The following is a 16,825-nucleotide window of genomic DNA, read 5'->3' on the forward strand; positions in this document are numbered from 1 at the left end:
TCACTAATAACATAGTTATGGTTTTTTGACTTTCAATGAACCTATGAAGCGGTGACAGGTGATGTGATGGCTGTTTAGCCAGTTAATTACTCCTAATGGCATGCATATAAACATTATCTGTTTTAAACTACTATTTCAATTTATGATTTGAAATTTTTGTGTGAACTTTTGATAAATGTCTTAACATGTGATCTTGTATTCTGAAAGATGTATAAGTACTGACGAGAGAGAGAGAGAGAGAGAGAGAGAGAGAGAGAGAGAGAGAGAGAGAGAGAGAGAGAGAGAGAGAGGAGGAGGAGAAGGAGAAGGAAGAGGAGAAGATGAAGAAGAAGAAGAAGAAGAAGAAGAAGAAGAAGAAGAAGAAGAAGAAGAAGAAGAAGAAGAAGAAGAAGAATTTGTCCCTTTTCCCACTAAGAAGAAATGTTTTTCCCTTTTCCCACCTAAAAACATTTTTTTTCCCAACTTAGAAGAAATTTTCCCTTTCCCTGCTTAGGATCTTTCCACTTTTCCCCTTAGATAGCTTTCATAGGACATGGCTTACAACACATTTTATAGGTATTACAACTTAGTAATAAACTCTATACTCACTTTTCAAAATGTCCCTATTTTTTCCTGAGACTTCAGACCTATAGGCTGATTGTAAGAGTCTCACAGTTCCTGCTGAGACAATACAAAGTCTATTTGCTTAATCCTTTGCTGTTTTAGGAAGAGGTGTTAAGTGCCAGAAACTGCTGTTTCTAGCCTCAGAGGATCACAGAAGGCAAGTTAGCTAAGGTAGCAAAGTAACTTAGACTTGGATAAGTAATCTTTTTATTATTATACAGCAATACTAAATATCTCTTAAGACCAAAATCTTCTCCTCCATTGATGCCATTCCCCTTCCTCTGCCTCAAGAAAAATCTACAAGAAAGAAGACCCTGCTGGCTGGCTCCCAGCAGTCAAATGTGCCATCCAAAAATATATGAAGCAACAGGACACTTTTAATGAGCCTAGCTCCTCTATTCCTGGTGTACTCCAGCATATCTATCTGAATGATGGCATTATATTCAATAATTTTTTGTTTGATTCCACTATATATGCCTTCTATATAGTTTGGTAATAGTTTCCAATGTGATCCCATGACTTTACTCCTTGGCTTAAAAATCCTCAAAAGCTATTCACTGCACTTAAAGACAAACAGTGATTTGTATTTGTTAGCCCTACAGAGATGAAATACTTCAAATCTTTATCATCATCCATGTTTTTCTGGACAGTCCAACCATCCAAGCCTCTGTGTTTATTCATTTTTACATTGATGGCATTTTGATTTCAGGTCTATACTGTTGGTTTTCATTGTAAACAGATATCACCGAAACTAGCATGTTTCTGTACTGCACTTCATGAAAGTCAAGCTAAAATGTCATTTAGCCTGCTGTTTGATTATTGTGAAAGAGATAGGCATGTTTTCAATTTCTTTCTAATTTTTGTATTAGGATTTATTTTCCCTCAGGAAAATTACCACTAGTATGTATTATAGCTGTGTATAATGGTGTCCTAACATAATTTAATTTATGTATGAAAAGAGGGCAACCTTTATTTAAGTAGATTGTGAGTAAAGATTTAATAATAAAATGTACTATACAGAAAGTATTGCACAGTATAAAATCAACAATACTTAAAATATGTCTGATGTGTGTTGTTACTTCTGCTAACTTCATGTTTGATAATACAACAAGTATAATATTTTTAATATTATTAATAATGTGAAATTAGGTCAATATTTGCTATTAATTTTATTAATAACATTTAAGTATGTTGACATTTAATAGTACTAATAACATTAAAATACATCAATGTTTAATATTACTGATAATATTAAATAATGTTAATATTAAAGACTTTACTAGTGGATTCTCACTCTTTCTCTCAAAATAAAAACACAGAAAGAAAAACATCACCAAGAGACTAAATTAAACAAGATTATTGAGAATGGAGGACAATGTCAAATAAGCCTTGCATTAAAATATCAGTATAAATGAGCATAACCATGATATTTATGAGCTCTGGGATAAACTCCAGAAACTATTTCTACGTACATAGAATGCCAGAAAAATTATCATTTAGCATTGATGTTGAGGGACTAAGAAAAATGGTTCCACTGTTAGGAGGATTGGCTGCTGTCTCAAAGCACCTGGTTTTAATCCACAGTACCAAAATTATGACTCAAAACATCCTGTAACGTCAGTGTCGGGGATCAAAGAACCTATTCTGCCCTCCTTGGGCACTTACACACATGTGGAGTACAGATATACATACAGACACAATTCCCATACACATGAAATAAATGAACTAATCTTAAAGTTTTAACTCATGGAAAAATAAGAACATTTAAAGACACGAAGAAACTAAGGCAATTTAGCTCTGCTAATCCAGCAATCACGAAGAAGCAACATCATACACAAAAGTGGAACAAAATTAGCTTCGGTTATGAGGAAACAGGAAAGACTAAATCTCAAAGCAAATGGCTGAACTAATATGAGCTAGGAAGTAATCCATTATAATTAACCTACTTAAAAAGCCAACTTAGTAATAGAGAATTAAATGAAGAATAAATAATAATTCAACCAACCAGAAAAAAACACCTGTCAAAATTATAGAAATTAGTGGAAGCTTTTAAACAATGATATTCGATGTCAGTGAGTCCAGCATACCAGATGAAACATAGAGTAGATGAAGAAACCTAGACTAATATTGTATTGTTTATTTCTATGGGTATTTGAAGAGGCAATTTATTTTAATTTTTATGTATTTTATTTTGTTATTAGTTATTTTGTTTATTTATGTTTCAAATGTTGCCCCCTCTTTTAGTTCCCCGTCACAGAGTTCTTCCCCATTTCCCCTTCTCTTGGTCTCTGAGAGGATGGCCCTTCAGTATCTCTCCTCCCTGGGGTATAAATTCTCTACAGGGTTATGCGTATCCTCTCCCAGAAAAGCCAGGCAAGGTAGTCCTCTGCTACACATGATGTACCTGGGGCTTCAGACAGCCCTTGTATGCTGTTTGGTGGGTGGCTCAGGCTGGGAGCTCCCAGGAGTCCAGATTCATTGACACTTGGGTTTTGGTACTAATGCTTTGAATTAATCTGGCTCTCCCAAATCATGAATCTGTATGGCCAAATGATTAAGGTCCTTGTCCCCAGTTGGTGTTTGATTGATCAAGAAAGGGCCAAAGACCAATGGTTAGGCAGGTAGACTGGGGTGGGACCTTTAGATTTGCATGGTCTAGGAACTGGAAGGAAGGAAGGAAAAAAGGGAGGAGGAAGGAAAGAATGAATGAAAGGCGAATTTTCAGGATTCAGAGTGAGACAGATCAGATTTAGAGCTGTAGAAGGAAAATCATCTGAAATGTAGGTGAGAAGAAATCCAGCCCAGATGTGTGCTAGTCACTGGGAGGATTAGAAATGCCCAGTCTTTGGACTAGACAAGACATTTTAAAATTAACTGGTGTGTGTGTGTGTGTGTGTGTGTGTGTGTGTATGTATGTATGTGTATATGTATATGTGTTTGTGTCTTTCATTTGAGAATCCAGATAGCTGATAGCTCCTGGGCAGTTATGTACATGCAACTCACTGGGAGCCAAATGGTAAAAGTTATTCCTACTACAGACACTGTTTGTCTTCCTATTGGTGTTGCCATTTCCTTCAGTTCCTTCAGTCCTTTCCTTATTCTTCCATAGGGGTCCCAGACCCCAGTTCAATGCTTGGCTGTGAGTACCTGGATCTGTCTCAGTCAGATGCTGATAGAGCCTCTCAGAGGACAGCCCTCTTAGGCTAAAGTCTGCAAGTACAAGAGGACATCAGCAATAGTGTCAAGAATTGGTGCCTGCCCATGGGATGGATTCCAAGTTAGACCAGTCATGGGTTTGCCCTTCCTACAGTCTCTGCTCCAGTTTTTCCCTGCATTTCTTTTAGACAGAACCTATTTTGCATTAAAAATTTGTAGGTGGGTAGGTGTCCCCATCCCACAACTGGGAGCCCTGTCTGCTGGAGGTAGTATCTTCTGGTTTCATATCCCAAAGCAACAGTTCTTTTGTCATAGATTAAGAAAGTTTAAGCAAACTGGGTCTACAGTATTATGCTTTTCCCTATGCTTAGCTAACAACAAATTGCATTTACCAAGAAACACATCATTTATCTTATCTCTTTTTTTATACTTTTATTTTCTATATTCTTTGTTTATATTCCAAATGATTTCCCCTTTCCCAGATACCCCCCTCCCCATATGTCCCATAAACCTTCTTCTCTCCATCCATTCTCCAATCACCTCCCTCCTTTTGTCCTCTGTCCTTATATACCCCTCCATTGCTAGATCAATCCTTTCCAGGATCAGAACCTTCTCCATACTTCTTCATGGGAGTCATTTGTTATGCGATTTGTGCCTTGGGTATTCAGGGCTTCTGGGCTAATTACTATCCACGTATCAGAGATTGCACTCCATGTGTAATCTTTTGTGACTGGGTTACCTCACTTAGGATGATATTTTCCAGATCAAACCATTTGTCTAAAAATTTTGTGAATTCATTGTTTCTAATTGCTGAGTAGTACTCCATTGTGTAAATATACCACATTTTCTGTATCCATTCCTCCTTTGAGGGGCATCTGGGATCTTTCCAGCTTCTGGCTATTATAAATAAGGCTGATATGAACATAATGGAGCATGCGTCTTTATTGCATGCCGGGGAATCCTTTGGGTATATGCCAAGGAAAGGTATAGCAGGGTCCTCAGGAAGTGTCATGTCCAGTTTTCTGAGGAACCTCCAGAACTTCCAAAGTAGTTGTACCATCTTACAGACCCACCAGCAGTGGAGGAGTGTTCCTCTTTTTCCACATCCTCGCCAACACCTGCTGTCTCCTGAGTATTTGACCTTAGTAATTCCTACTGGTATAAGGTGACATCTCAGGGTTGTTTTGATCTGCATTTCCCTAATGACTAATGATGTTGAGCACTTCTTAAGGTACCTCTTGGCCATCCGAATTTCTTCAGGTGAAAATTCTTTGTTTAGATCTGTGCCCCATTTTTTAATAGGGTTATTTGGTTCCCTGGGGTCTAACTTCTTGAGTTCTTTGTATATATTGGATATTAGCCCTCTATCAGATGTAGGGTTGGTGAATATCCTTTCCCAATTTGATGGTTGCTGTTTTGTCCTTTTAACAGTGTACTTTGCCTTACAGAAACTTTGTAATTTTATGAGGTCCCATTTGTCAATTCTTGATCTTAGACCATAAGCTATTGGTGATCTGTTCAGGAACTTTTCCCCCTGGTGCCCATGTCCTCTAGGGTCTTCCACAGTTTCTTTTCTATTAGTTTCAGTGTGTCTGGTTTTACATGAAGGTCCTTGATCCACTTGGAGTGAAGTTTACTGCATGGAGATAAGAATGGATCAATTAGCATTCTTCTGCATGCTGACCTCCAATTGATCCAGCACCATTTGTTGAAAAGGCTATCTTTTTTTCACTGGATGTTTATGGCTCCTTTGCCGAAGATCAAGTGACCATAGGTGTGTGGATTCATTTCTGGATCTTCAATTCTATTCCATTGGTCCACTTGTCTGTCACTGTGCCAATGTCATGCAGTTTTTAATACTATTGCTCTGTAGTATTGCTTGAAGTCAGGGATACTGATTCCCCCAGAATTTCTTTTGTCGTTGAGAATAGTTTTAGCTATCCTGTTTTTTTGTTATTCCAGATGAATTTGAGAATTGCTTTTTCTAACTCTGAAGAACTGAGTTGGGATTTTGATGGGGGATTGCATTGAATCTGTAGATTGCTTTTGGCAAGATAGCCACTTTAACTATATTAATCCTGCCGATCCACGAGCATGACAGATTTTTCCATTTTCTGAGTTCTTCTTTGATTTCCTTCTTCAGAGACCTGAAGTTCTTGTCATATAGATCTTTCACTTGTTTGGTTAGAGTCACACCAAGATATTTTATATTGTTTGTGGCTATTGTGAAGGGTGTCATTTCCCTAACTTCTTTCTCAGCCTGCTTATCCTTTGAGTATAGGAAGGCAACTGATTTGCTTGAGTTGATTTCATAACCAACCACTTTGCTTAAGTTGTTTTTCAGCTGTAGGAGTTCTCTGGTGGAGGTTTTTGGGTCACTTAAGTAGACTATCATGTCATCTGCAAATAGTGATAATTTGACTTCTTCCTTTCCAATTTTTATCCCCTTGACCTCCTTATGTTGTCTAATTGCTCTAGCTAGAACTTCAAGTACTATATTGAAAAGATATGGAGAGGAAAGCCTTGTCTAGTCCCTGATTTTAGTGGGATTGCTTCAAGTTTCTCTCCGTTTAGTTTGATGTTGGCTACCGATTTGCTGTATATTGCTTTAACGATGTTTAGGTATGGCCCTTGAATTCCTGTTCTTTCCAAGACTTTTAGCATGAAAGGATGCTGAATTTTGTCAAATGCTTTTTCTGCATCTAATGAAATGATCATATGTTTTTTTTCTTTGAGTTTGTTTATGTAGTGGATAGCATTGATGGATTTCCTTATATTGAACCATCCCTGCATCCCTGGGATGAAGCCTACTTGATCATGGTGGATGATCGTTTTGATGTGTTCTTGGATTCGGTTAGCAAGAATTTTATTAAGTATTTTGCATCAATATTCATAAGAGAAATTGGCCTGATTTTCTCTTTCTTTGTTGGATCTTTGTGTGGTTTTGGTATCAGAGTAATTGTGGCTTCATAGAACGAGTTGGGTAGAATTCCTTCTGTTTCTATTTTGTGGAATAGTTTGAAGAGTATTGGTGTTAGGTCTTCTATGAAGGTCTGATAGAATTCTGCACTGAAGCCCGTGCTTTTTTTGGTTGGGAGACTTTCTATGACCCTTTTTATTTCTTCTGGTGTTATGGGACTGTTTAGTTGATCTATTTAATCCTGATTTAATTTTGGTATTTGGTATCTGTCTAGGAAACTGTCCATTTCCTCCAGGTTCTCCAGTTGTGTTGAGTATAGCCTTTTGTAGTAGGATCTAATGATTTTTTTGAATTTCCTCAGTTTCTGTTGTTATATCTCCCTTCTCATTTCTAAGTTGGTTAATCTGGATACTGTCTCTGTACCCTTTGGTTAGTCTGGCTAAGGGTTTATCTATCTTGTTCATTTTCTCAAAGAACCAGCTCCTGGTTTTGTTAATTCTTTGTATGGTTCTCTTTGTTTCTACTTGATTGATTTCGACCCTGAGTTTGAAGCTTTCCTGCCTTCTACTCTAGGGGAAATAGCTTCTTTTTGTTCCAGGGCTTCAGGTGTGTCATTAAGCTGTTAGTGTATGATCTCTCCATTTCCTTTTTGGAGGCACTCAGGGCTATGAGTTTTCCTCTTAGCACTGCTTTCATTATGTCCCATAGATTTGGGTATATTGTGTCTTCATTTTCATTAAGTTCTAAAAAGTCTTTAGTTTCTTTCTTTATTTCTTCATTGATCAATGTATCATTGAGTAGAATATTGTTCAGTTTCCACGTGTATGTAGGTTTTCTGTTGTTTTTGTTGCTATTGAAGACCACTTTTACTTCATAGTGATCTTATAGGAGGCATGGGATTAGTTCGATCTTCTTATATTTGTTGAGGTCTGTCTTGTGACCAATTATATGGTTGATTTTGGAGAAGGTACCATGAGGTGCTGAGAAAAAGGTATATTCTTTTGCTTTAGGATAGAATGTTCTATATATATCTGTTAAATCTAATTGGTCCAACGCTTCAATTAGTCTCATTGTGTCTCTGCTCAGTTTCTCTTTTCCTGATCGGTCCATTGAGGAAAATGCAGTGTTGAAGTCACCCATCATTATTGTGTTAAGTGCAATGTGTGCTTTGAGCTTTAATAAAGTTTCTTTTATGAATGGGGGTGCCCTTGCATTTGGAGCATAGATGTTCAGGATTGAGAGTTCTTCTTGTTGTATTTTTCCTTTGACCAGCAATAAGTGTCCCTCAGAGTCTCTTTTGATGACTTTGGGTTGAAAATCAATTTTATCTGATGTTAGAATGGCTACTCCAGCTTGTTTCCTGAGACCATTTGCTTGTAAAATTGTCTTCCAGCCTTTTACTCTAAGGTAGTGTTTGTCTTTGACCCTGAGGTGTGTTTCCTGTATGCAGCAAAATGTAGGGTCCTGTTTATGTATCCAGTCGGTTAGTCTATGTCTTTTTATTGGGGCATTGAGTCTATTGTTGTTAAGAGATGTTAAGGAATAGTGATTGTTACTTCCTGTCATTTTTGATGTTATTTTTTAAATTTGAGTGGTTAACTTCTTTTGGGTTTGATGAGAGAAGGTTACTATCTTGCTTTTTCCAGGGTGAAGTTTCCCTCCCTGTATTGGTGTTTTCCTCCTATTATCCTTTGTAGGGCTGGGTTTGTGGTTAGATATTGGGTAAACTTGGTTTTGTCATGGAATATCTTAGTTTCCCCATCTATGGTGATTGAGAGTTTTGCTGGGTATAGTAGTTTTGACTGCCATTTGTGTTCTCTTAGAGTCTGCATGAGATCTGCCCAGGATCTTCTAGCCTTCATAGTCTCAGGTGAAAAGTCTGCTGTGATTCTGATAGGTCTTCCTTTATATGTTACTTGGCCTTTTCCCTTACTGCCCTTAATATTCTTTCTTTGTTTAGTACATTTGATGTTTTGATTATTATGTGATGGGAGGTTTTTCTGTTCTGGTCCAGTCTGTTTGGAGTTCTGTAGACTTCTTGTATATTCATGGTCATCTCTCTCTTTAGGTTAGGGAGGTTTTCTTCCATAATTTTATTGAAGATATTTGCTGACCCTTTAAGTTGCAAATCTTCACTCTCATCTATGCCTATAATCCTTCGGGTTGGTCTTCTCATTGTGTCCTGGATTTCCTGGATATTTTGGGTTACAAGCTTTTTGCATTTTGCATTTTCTTTAACTGTTGAGTCCCTGGTTTCTATGGTATTTTCAGCATCTGAGATTCTTTCTTCTATCTCTTGTATTCTGTTGTTGATATTTGCATCTATGTCCCCTGATTTCTTCCCAAGGTTTTCTATCTCCAAAGGGGTCTCCCTTTGAGTTTTCTTAGTTGTTTCTACTTCTGATTTTAGATCCTGGATGGTTTTGCTTAGCTCCTTCACTTGCTTGTTTGTGCTTTCCTGTAATTCTTTAAGAGCTTTTTGTGTTTCCTCTTTCATGACCTCAGCCTGTTGACCAAAGTTTCCTGTATTTCTTTAAGTGATTTTTCCGTTTCCTCCTTTTTGGCTTTTGTATTCTCCTGGATTTCTTTCAATGATTTTTGTGTTTCCCTTGTAAGGGCTTCTAACTTTTGATCCATTTTCTCCTGAATTTCTTTAAGTATGTCCTTCATGTGTTCCTGTACCAGCATCATGACCAGTGATTTTAAATCCAAATCTTGTTTTACTGGTGTGATGGGGTATCCAGGACATGCTGATAAAGGAGAATTGGGTTCAGATGCTGTCATTTTGCCTTGATTTCTGTTAGTGACGTTCCTTTATTTGCCTTTTGCCATCTAGTTCTCACTGGTGTTAGTTGGTCTTGTCAATGCTGGACTCACCAGTGCAAGCTGCCTCTTTCCAGGTGGCCTCTGGTTCACAGCTGACCTCTGACAGGGTGCTGTGGCTCAGGCTGTTCAGATCTGAAGCAGACACCTGAAGGCTCCCACCTGGGGCCTGCTGGACTCACCAGAGCACACTGACTCCTCCCAGCAGGCCTCCCAGATGCCCCTCTTGCATCTTATATGACCTGGAGATGTGGCATTGCAGCCCAGGCTGTTCTGGATTCCAAAGGGGAGATCTGAAGTCTCCCGCCAGAGGCCTCAGGACTGGAACCTAAGCTCTGTGCTGCTGGAGCAAGCTGTGAGCTCCCAGTCTGCTTCCAGGTGCACACCAGGTCTCTTGCACTTCCTGGAGACCAAGTGCTGTGGCCCAGGCTGTTCAGATCCCGAAGCAGATACCTGAAGTCTTCCACCGGGGCCTGCTGGACTCACCAGAGCACACTGACTCCTCCATTTATCTTATCTCTTATTTTTGAAATCCTGTTAAGTTAAACTGAGTAATTATCTATTCTCTTTTCTTATACACAGGAATATTACAATTTGTTCATTGCCTTGTCTTTTGAAGTGCACTCTAAAACCTGTGACCACATTCCTAGATCACAAGATCCAGGAACTCAGACCCAACATAGGAAGAATATTTTCTTTGATCATTAATTTGTCTGAGGCCTATTTTTCAATTCAAAGTACAGTTATATGTTTGTAAAACATGGAAGCTCATTTTATTCATTTCTTAATTAATACAGCTTTCACTATTCTACAAGGGAGGGACACATTCTACTTTAATTCTAACTTTTTTTTATATCTTTCTGGTAAAACAACTTAAGCTATCTTTGTAAATATTCTATTAACTATTAAATATTTTAAATATTCTATCTAAAATTATTTAAATCAAATCAGGAATTCTGTAAAAATATTAATTCTTCTCAATAATATAATTTTATAAAAGTTCATCTTCATGTTGGTCTGCATGAAAATTGCCCAATAGAGTGGGCTGCCTCCTAAGAAGCAATCATACCAGACTATAGATATTAGGGGTCTCCCTACACCAAGTATACTTTGGTAGATATAGGAGGAACAGAACAATGACAAACATGAGAAAGCATAGCAGCAGCAATCCAGAGACAAAGCCCCCAGGGACTGTGGCCCTCTGATGTACATCCATCACAGCTGTGCAAAATGTAGGCCCATGTCCAGGATGATCACCTGCAAGGAGTTCATTTACTGCTCTTCTTTGTTGTCTATGTAAGTTGCAGGGCCTGTTCTCCTGATTGAAGTTATTTGTTTTTAAAAAAAGCAAAATTCTCTCTCTCTCTCTCTCTCTCTCTCTCTCTCTCTCTCTCTCTCTCTCTCTCTCTCTCTCTCTCTCCCTCTCCCTCTCCCTCTCCCTCTTCCTCTCTCTCTTATATACATATGTATGTGTATATATACACATACATATATACCATACTAAGTTCATATACTGTAAATAAATTGGTGTCAAATTAAACTTTTAAGGCACTATTTATTAGTTTCCAAAAGACTCCCAAAGAAAAAGAGGAAACTACCTGTCCCAATCTAATATTCCCTCCAAAGTATGAAAAAGCAGGGAGTTTACCACTAACATCATTGATGTCTCCAAACATAACGTCTCATATAGTAAATGCATCAGCTCCTGAAACTGAGCATCCTCATACTCAAAGGATTCCCCAAAGGTGATGGAGCAAATCATATTGCAAACTCCATTCTTGAGCTTAAAGTGATGGTCAGAAGTCTGTCTAGAAGTTGGAGAAAAAGAGAGTGACAAGTCTTTCAAAGATACTGGTTTTCTTTCTTCTCTCTCTCTTGCACTCTCTTCCTTTCATTTCTCTTCTCTCTCTTTGTTTCTCTTTCCTTCTTACATAAAATAGCCACAGTAGAGGATAGTATAAATAGCTCTGGCTACACTGTCCTACACAAGGCCTGCATGATTCTATGACTTTGTGAATATGGGAAGTCACATAGATAACCACACTTTAAGTACAGTAATTTATTTAATGATGGATTTGTGTTCTTAGCTGCAGACCTATTGGGGTAGGGGAATGAATAGATGCATATTGTTCAATATCAGTTCCCACCACACTGTAGGTCATGACCAAGATTTAGACAAGTAACAGGAATCTGTTCCATAAATGAATTAACCAGTCTCCTGCACCACCAGCTTGTGAATGCCCATCTTTTTCTTCTGCTATGCCATCCACAAGATGCTGAGCCTCCTCCTGTATGTGCTAAGCACTTCTTCCCTAATCAAAAATTCTTGAGTATCATCAGTGTGAACTTTCATTGCTCCTTCAATGTCTGGCCACTGGAGAAAATAATTCCTTGAAAAAGAGACTCAGCATTATGGCATTGTGTGTCCCAATTAAAAATACCTGAAAAATTGAATGAGACACATATACAGATGTAACAAAAGGACAATATGGAAATTCACAGCTGTCTAAAGAGACTCCCAATGCAAGTGGCTAATATGTTCTGATGACTTGCAACAGCACATAATATAGTAAGTATTTCTTATGTATTAAATAATTTTGTGCTGACAGGAACTCTATCAGTTTATTACCAACTAAATAATTGTTCATTTCAATTAGCAAAACACTGCAACATGATAAACAATTGTACAGTAAACTTGGAAAGACAAATAGGTAAGCATCTAGGTGTTCAGATTCAAGTTTTCCTGGTTCTAAAGCCCCCATTTTGATTACTAGACATATATGCCTGTTTATCACAATGAGTTCCAGGAATGCACTCTTGGATAAGACAAGGTACCCATGTATAAGGAAGCAAGAAAGTCAGTAGGGTGTGAGCTCTACAAGACACAGACCTTAAAAAAAAATGACAAAATTGGCTCAAGAAGTTAAAAAAGTTAAAAACTGTATTTCTCTCTCTCTCTCTCTGTCTCTCTCTCTCTCTGTCTCTCTCTCTCTCTACACACACACACACACACACACACATATGCACACACACACAAGCACACACACATACACATACATACACACACACACACACACAGAGAGAGAGAGAGAGAGAGAGAGAGAGAGAGAGGGGGGGGTGGGGAGAGGCTGAACATGCTGGTGTGCTCAACATCCATCCAGACTCAGGACACCCAATGCCGTGTTCCTGACCATCTTACTTTTCAGAAGAATGGCCCTGCCTTTCTTCTTATATTTTCTTTCATGAATTCTGTCATTTATTTCCTGAAACTGTTCTTTTCGTTCTTGATTTTTCAGTTATTGATTTCTCCCCAGTTCTTTGGCAGATATTTCCTGTAACTTTGTCTTATTTTTATCAAATCCTGAAACATTCTAATTCTCTAAGTCTAAAACCTCTCTTCTACAGTCGGTTTTGTTTTAGGAAAAATAACAAACACCTATAATTTAAATAAACTCTTCAAATAAAACTATAGTTTTTCTTGGAAAGCAAACACTCCTCAGTTACACATGTGACTGTAAACTTTGACAGTTTCAGGAATTTAGGCTCAGTCCAAGTATGATAGAAGTCATTACTAAATTCCTAAAATGCCCCGCATCAAAGTTAACAACTCCAATCATAGTGCCTTCTGTCATTATTCCTTTTGCATTACTTACCCCTCTGATAGTCTTTGAGAAGCCCATTTCCTGGTATCTGTGTCATATGTCGTGATGGTTTCTCTCTTGAATAATTTCAGTCCTTGAGGTTTTAATGTCACCATCTCAGTCTAACCTACTGTCACATATTCTCATCTTGAAAGTTCAAAGTATATATACCACAATTTCTGTATCCATTCCTCCATTGAGGGATATCTGGGCTCTTTCCAGCTTCTGGCTATTAAAAATAAGTCTGCTATGAACATAGTGGAGCATGTGTCCTTATTGCATGCTGGGGAATCCTCTGGGTATATGCCCAGGAGAGGTATAGCAGGGTCCTCTGGAAGTGTCATGTCCAGTTTTCTTAGGAACTGCCAGACTGATTTCCATAGTGGTTGTTCCATCTTACAATCACACCAGCAGTGAAGGAGTGTTCCTCTTTCTCTACATCCTTGCCAAAACCTGCTGTCTCCTGAGATTTTAACCTCAGCCATTCTGACTGGTGTGCAGTGAAATCTCAGGGTTGTTTTGATTTGCATTTCCCTAATGGCAAATGGTGTTGAGCATTTCTTAAGGTACTTCTCGGCCATCCGAATTTCTTCAGGTGAAAATTCTTTGTTTAACTCTGTACCCCATTTTTAATAGGGTTATTTGGTTCCCTGGGGTCTAACTTCTTGAGTTAATTGTCAATTCTTGATCTTAGAGCATAAGCTATTGGTGTTCTGTTCAGGGACTTTTCCCCTGTGCCTATGTCCTCTAGGGTTTTCTCCAGTTTATTTTCTAGTTTCAGTGTGTCTGGTTTTATGTGGTGGTCCTTGATCCACTTGGAGTTGAGCTTAGTACAAGGAGATAAGAATGGATCAATTTGCATTCTCCTGCATGCTGATCTCCAGCTGAACCAGCACCATTTGGGGCTATCTTTTATCCACTTGATGTTTTCTGCTCCTTTGTCGAAGATCAAGTGACCATAGGTGTGCGGATTCATTTCTGGGTCTTCAATTCTATTCCATTGGTCCACTTGCCTGTCCCTGTGCCAGTACCATGTAGTTTTTTAACACTATTGATCTGTAGTATTGCTTGAGGTCTGGTATACTAATTCCCCCAGAAGTTCTTTTACTGTTGAGATTAGTTTTAGCTATCCTGGGTTTTTTGTTATTCCAGATAAATTTGAGAATTGCTTTTTATAACTCTGTGAAGAACTGAGATGGGATTTTGATGGGGATTGCATTGAATCTGTATAATGGAGTACTATTCAGCAATTAAAAACAATGAATTCATTAATTTTTTAGGCAAATGGATGGAACTGGAAAATATCCTTATCGAGGTAACACAATCACAAAAGAGTACACATGGAATGCAATCATTGATAAGTGGATATTAATTAGCCCTGAAACTCTGAATACTGAAGATACAATTAACATATCAAATGATTCCCATGAAGAAGGAAGAAGAGGGCCTTAATCCTGGAAAGACTTGATCCAGCATTGTAGGGGAGTACCAGGACAGAGAAAAGGGAGGGGGAAAGATAGGAGAATGGATGGAGAGAAGAGGTCTTATGGGACATATGGGGAGGGGGGAACTGGGAAAGGGGAAAGCTTTTAGAATGTAAACAAGAATATAGAAAATAAATAAAAAATAAAAATAAAAATAAATAAAATATAAAAGTGTTGAGAAGGAAAAAAAAAGAATGAATGAAACCTTGTTCAAATATTTAATAGTACAGAATGATAATTTGACTTTATAACAAATGCTGAGAACACCATTTTGAATAAATAGTATCCTGTTTGGGGCTATTTCCAAAACTATTGGTATCCTATCCTAATCCCAAACTAAAATTCATTTAGTGGTTTTTTGTTTTTTTTTTCCTTGTGAAACTCAAACCAGCGACACAGACAACAATTTAAAAAAAAAAAAGAAAGAAAGTTCAAAGTCCTTCTTTTGTAGCTTATAATGATTGTATCTTTGCTATTATTCCTGTGTTCTGTACCTGGAATCATAAATGAGCCTCAAAATGTATAGTGATTGATCTTCTCTTCTATCCACATCCATTCAAGAGCTTCTTTTGCTGTATAATGAAAATTAAGAGCTGGGCTCCTAGTTGCCAATCTCACCAGTTTAATATCCACTTAAATACAGTCTTCAGATAATATATGTCATACAATCAGATTGATTTTTTCTATTCTCCTTACTATTGATCTCTTATGATCACTAATGCTCTTCTCATCAGATGATGTAGGCAATGATGTACAATCAAGACTTCATTGTTTCAAGGAGCAAATGGGAAATAGCTGAAAGTAAAGCTGTTATAGGTTAATATGGTTGAAGTCTGTTTTCAATTCTCAAGCATATTATTTGATTTAATGATCACTTTATGTACTCATGCTAGACTAATCAAAAACTATCTGGAAGGCTAGAGATAACTGTATGGCATGGCCTTAATGATGCAGTGCAAGGGGCCATAAGCAAGAAGAGCTGCAGCAGGATGAAGGAGCCTCAGATTTGATTCGTTTTCCTAAGTCAAACAGTTGGAGTGGGAAATGGGAAGTGAGAACATATGTGTCTGGCTGAGGAAGCTGCTGCTATCACTTCTGATCCATGACTCTGAGTTGGTCTGCAGGACACGTGATTTTTCCAAGACTCTCTTAGAAGGAGATGCACACAGTCCTCTGATGGTGTTTTTCATTTAGGAAAAGTAGTAAACTGCTAACTTTAAAGATAATATTGATATCCTATGGAGGCTTACAGTTTTCTGAGAACAAGGGGGGAGTGGAAAGGGGGCAGGGAAAGAGCACAACAAAAGGAAACAATAAAAGATAATATTTTATGTATGGTTTGGTTTAAAGGAATGCTATAAAATTACAGACATAGAGCTACCTTTCCCATTTCATACTCACACCCTGTATCGTACTGGAAAATTAATATTATATTCTCCCTTTTGTTTTTTGGAAATTCATAACTGTGCAAAGCATCTTGGTCATATCCTTTGCCCACTCCCTCCCTTCAGTCCTCTGTGGAACCTTTGTACACATATGTCCCATTTTCCATCCAATTTCATGTCTTGTTTTTGATTAGCTACTGAAATAAATAGTGCTGCCAATTAAACTCACCATTATTTCCAAAGACACATTTCCTGCTAGTTAGAACGGGATGCTTCAAAAAGTTTTCTTCCATGCTTTCCATGCTACTAAAAGCTTTTATGATTAAAGGCAGTCCAGATATGATCACTGAAGAGATGTTACCAAAATCCAGGCTAATTAGGTCTCCATACTTCTTCACAAAATGAAAAACATTTCAACAGTCACAGTTGAGTGTGCCTGTGTCGGTTTGGCAAAGGGTGGCAGACACATGAATATTCAGTGGACTTTGTTGAGGGGTCTGTATGTTTATTTGAATAGAGGTAACACCTTGGTCTGTGGAAGTGTTTCTGAAAATGATAACAGTGAGTGTGAATTGAGTGGTTATATATCATGTACTCCTAACAGGTAGACAGCTGCAAATATCAACAAATTATCCAGATTGCAAGCTGAAGCATCCTGAAATCAAGAAAGAGCAAAGCCAGGACACATGTGACCTGAAAAGGACTGAGGCTGATCTATGCATGTTTTATACAGCTTTCACGGACTTCAGAGAAAACCAAATATCTGTTTATCTAGAGAATAATGCTGTCTTCCAGCCATGCGATGTTCATGTG

At 37.9% G+C, this 16,825-nt stretch overlaps 1 pseudogene; it reads right to left on the reverse strand.

Moving 5' to 3' along the window:
* LOC127680299 (cytochrome P450 2J3-like) overlaps positions 1-16,413 on the reverse strand; it is a 31,432-nt pseudogene extending 15,019 nt beyond the window's left edge.
* Positions 16,414-16,825: the final 412 nt, after the last annotated feature.

The sequence above is a fragment of the Apodemus sylvaticus genome, chromosome 3 (assembly GCF_947179515.1).
Source record: "Apodemus sylvaticus chromosome 3, mApoSyl1.1, whole genome shotgun sequence".
Lineage (NCBI taxonomy): Eukaryota > Metazoa > Chordata > Mammalia > Rodentia > Muridae > Apodemus > Apodemus sylvaticus.